This window comes from Sitodiplosis mosellana, unplaced genomic scaffold, assembly GCF_009176505.1.
Source record: "Sitodiplosis mosellana isolate CC-2019 unplaced genomic scaffold, AAFC_SMos_1.0 Smas_scaffold_6226, whole genome shotgun sequence".
In the NCBI taxonomy this organism is placed as follows: Eukaryota; Metazoa; Arthropoda; class Insecta; order Diptera; family Cecidomyiidae; genus Sitodiplosis; species Sitodiplosis mosellana.
This window is the reverse complement of record NW_022601467.1, coordinates 10,322,993-10,327,217: the sequence shown is the minus strand read 5'-3', so window position 1 is coordinate 10,327,217 and position 4,225 is coordinate 10,322,993. Positions and strand designations below refer to the sequence as shown.

Genomic DNA, 4,225 nt, shown 5'->3' with positions numbered 1-4,225 from the left:
ACACACACACACACACACACACACACACACACACACACACACACACAAGCCAGAGTGAAAGAGATACTTTGCAGGGCGACAAATTTAAATTTTCAAATGGATATGGATATGTTAATAAAATCTCGTACGCATTGGGTCCATGTGCGAAATCAGAGACTATGTGAACGATTGTCATGACACTGGTTTTTTGGTGGATGTCAAGTACCTAGATCCAATAGATTGCTTAATCTGCCTGCCTATGTAACTCGCACCCTCTCCCATTTTCTCGCTCATTCGGTCTATCATAATCAAGCGAAGCAAGTTTGTCTCTATTGTGCAAAATGTGTACGAGCTCAAATGGGAAAATAAAACTGTGCCAAAATTATGGATTCGTAAGTCATTAGCATATAAGTTATCCGATAGCTGGGGTTGTTATTATGACAAATGGTAAACACCATTCTTCAAGGAATTAGCGAATCTAATCTCAGCCATCATGTGAATCACACCTTAGCGTTAAAACCATTGTGTATACAACAATATATGTGATCCGTACATATGAGGAGTGTTTGGTATCAAGCAGCAAGGGTTGAATTACACACAAACACCGTATAACGGGAAAAAGTGAACAAAAGAACACGGCATATTTTTTGTTTATGACATCAATTTGCAAGGAGAGCATTTCAACTGACTCATATATACGCAAATTGTTATTTATTTATATTTTTTGCTTTGCATTGCATTGTTTTCGTTCTTCTTTTTCTCACATTATGTTCATTCGTGCTGTTTTTTTTTGTTTTTTTTTTAATTTGCTGCTTAAATTCCAGGACACTCGTGTGAAAGCCCACTGAGAGCATAATGTAAGAATCAAAAGTTTTGCTTACAATGTACAAAAAAAGCAACAACTAACTTAAAAATGAGTAGCAAAAATTGAAAACTCAACAATATTTACCTCGTATAACGTTGTGAGTCGCAGTCGAGAGATTGTTGTATAAGTCTTTATCGGTTTAAAAAGACGAGTGAATTTATTGATGCTGTTGTTTTTTATTTTATTCCTACGTCTTCTTCTTCTTCTTCTTCGTATTTTTTTGCGATTGTTGTTTCGTATTTACTTTGTTACTTTATTTAATCTCTAACACTTTTCGTCTCAGAGAAATTCTATACACAAGTCGAATCGTGTGGTCAGTGGAAGCGATTAATGTTGAATTATGAGTGTATATGCAACTTCGACTGTTCGTATAGGTTTTTTTTTATTTTGATAATGCGAGTTGTTATTGTGCCTTTCCTTTCTTTATGTGCTGTTTTATACGCTGAAGAACGAATGTAACAGAAACACTTTAACAGTTTTTTTTTAGACTTTGCTGTTTGATTTTCTTCTTTTTTTTTGTGTATTATTTTGTGATGCAACCTAGTACTTTTTAGGAAACAACAATACGCGTGTATTATCACTTTTTATTAATGCTTTTCGTGCGCTGTTCTGGATGTTTTTTTTTTCTAAATGGAAAAAAATATATTTCTATTTCTCGCTCTGTATTCTTTGTTATTCGAGACTGCAGTTGAAAACTCTCAATGTTATGGATTTGTGCTCGTTTGTATTTACTGCGTGTTTTCGTGTTAAGATGATGATTTCAGGCGTTTCGTGCAAAGTCGGAATGTTGCTGCTGCTTATTTTAATTCACTGGCGTTTAGATATTCGAATTATTGTAATTAGTGAATTCGCGATGATGATATTTTTCTTTTCCACTGATTTATCTCTGATCGAAAGAAATCTATTAAATCGCACGCAAAAAAATGTGCTGTGAAATTTTATCTCGAATGATGTGTTGGAACTTGATGTACTACACAATTCGCCAAACAAACTCAACTGAACGGATGAGATGATGCCTAAGCGCTGCTGCTCAGATTGATGATTGGAAAGGCGACGAAAATACTATTGATGCTGAAGCGAACGTTCAATGTCTGATGCTCTGATGCTTTACACGGAGAGGATGAATATATAGAGAAGGAACACAACAACGACCAACAGAAAAAAAACACACAGAGATTTTCTCGCTGAAGACTATACAACCGAATGTGAACGGAATAAATACACTACACGATTGCACTCTGCACTGCAAACTAATACAATGCCGAAACCACTGGCAACAGCAGCGAAATATCAGCCACTCCAACACAACACATTTCATCCATATATATATATATATACGTTTATATATGTATGTTGGTGTGTTCAGGCTCGCTACATGTAAATACTACTACATAAACCCCATCCATATATCGCACGGCACCCATCAACGTGTGTATCCAGATAAAGAGAGAACAGACTCAGAGTGAAAATCATGTGAACAAAAAACAACGTTCCAAGTTTTTCCACACTCTTTTCTCTTTGGCAACATAGAATACGTAAAAATACGAAACCAATTTGAATATGCGTACAGCAAAGCGAGAGAGATCGAGTATGGGTCTTTGTTGGTGTGGTTCTGGTATGTTTTGTTGAGCCAAAGCACTGTCGAATGAATATATCAAATACAGACGGAGAGCATAGAATACCGAACCTAAAAAAAGCAGCAGCAGCAGCATCGAAACACAACGGGCTCCGTTCCTCTCTCTCTCTCTCTCTCTCTCTCTCTCGATGTGAACATATCTGGCGAATGTGTTATGTATAAGAATGTGGATAGAGAATGAATCTCGGAGGATTTCAATCGGTGCTGTGTGGAAAAACATGTACGGCTGATACACACAGATGATTTTGCTTATTAATGTACTGGTGACTCGCTGGTTGCCAGTGTGCTACAAAGTGTTGTGCGATCGTCCGTTTTGTTTCCTCGCTGTTGCTCTTGATGCGTGCCTTCTTCCTCTGGCTTGTTGTGCGTATCACACCGCATTGTTAGGTGTATGCGTGTGCAACTCTCTCGATGTGAGTCTGTGTATGTGTGCAAACAACTCGAACCAGAGCTGAGAAACACTACACTGCCTGCATGCCTGCCTGCCTGCGTACATATTCACTTTGCTAACATAACATACTTTGTAAGAGAGAAATATTTATGGAATACATGAACACATGTAGCACAAAATACCGAATGCATCATGATACGTTCTGTTCTAGTGGGAGATATTTCATGTTCCGAGCATCTTGCTGTTATTCTATCGTACGTTTTTCTTCGAAATTTGTACATTGTATTTTCATCGATGGATTGTGTGCTGGAACGATGACTGTATTTGAATCGGACTGCTGCTGGTAATGCTGTCGCCGATGTGATCAAGGCATTTATCGAATCTGAGCGCTGGGTCGTTCGCCATGGGCACTAAAGTTCGGGTAATAGGCTATAAAATTCGAAGGGGGTTAAAGCTGCCAAAAATCGAGAAAAACCATAAACAAATGAGGCGGCAGTTCGCTTTTTCCCGTTCATTTAAATCTTAATGTGGCAATCGTGTATTGGAATTTATGTTGCAGACACACACACACATACACACACAAGTCTCCCTCCCTTCCCCGTGTGCTGTACGGTGCGACGGTGGTGCAAAAAGGGCGAGCCATTCACAGAGCATGCGTATCGTTGTCAAGATTTACGTTCACAACACCATGTACGAATCAGTTTTGGGTGAGATACAGAATTGTGAGTCTGCACGGTGAACACCGTGTGCGTTTCATGTTTCATCGACAACACACACACACACACCGTGTCGTTCCTTTGCACGGCTTTTCTGAATAAGAATAATAATCACGCAGATGAAGAAGGAAAACTGAAAGAAATGAACATATTAATTTCGCATGTACTTTATTTCATCCTTCTCCATATTTTCTCTATCTGCGAATTTCGCAATTTCGCAGTGCGAAAGCTGTACTACATTACGATGATGATTTGTCGTTGCTATTCTATTGAATTTCGTTTCACCTTTAACGGTCGTGCCAACGACATATCTGTGCAACAGCCTCATCGCGTGTAAAATGAATTTTGCACAGCAACGCAATGCCCACATCCCTTTCGAGTTTTGTGTGCCATCAAAATCATATCAAAGGACACGAATCACGTTAGTACGTTTGGCCAAAATCTCTCAAATGCTCTGAAAAATAATCGTCAATCACTCGTTCGTACACACACGCGCGCGCCCGCACTCACACATATTTTTATGGTGATAACACTCATTTACATGCTATAAATGAAATGCCAGCAACACACACTCTCTCTCTCTCTCTCTCTCTCTCTCTCTCTCTCTCTCTCTCTCTCTCTCTCTCTCTCTCTCTCTC

At 38.9% G+C, this 4,225-nt stretch overlaps 1 protein-coding gene across 1 annotated transcript in view; it reads right to left on the bottom strand.

Moving 5' to 3' along the window:
- The window catches only part of LOC129577868 (uncharacterized), a 30,618-nt gene extending 28,507 nt beyond the window's left edge, over window positions 1–2,111 (bottom strand). Inside the window, exon 1 of the mRNA XM_055465642.1 lies at window positions 929–2,111. The gene's annotated coding sequence lies outside the window, so the exon portion shown is untranslated. The remainder of the gene's footprint in view (window positions 1–928) is intronic.
- Window positions 2,112–4,225: the final 2,114 nt, after the last annotated feature.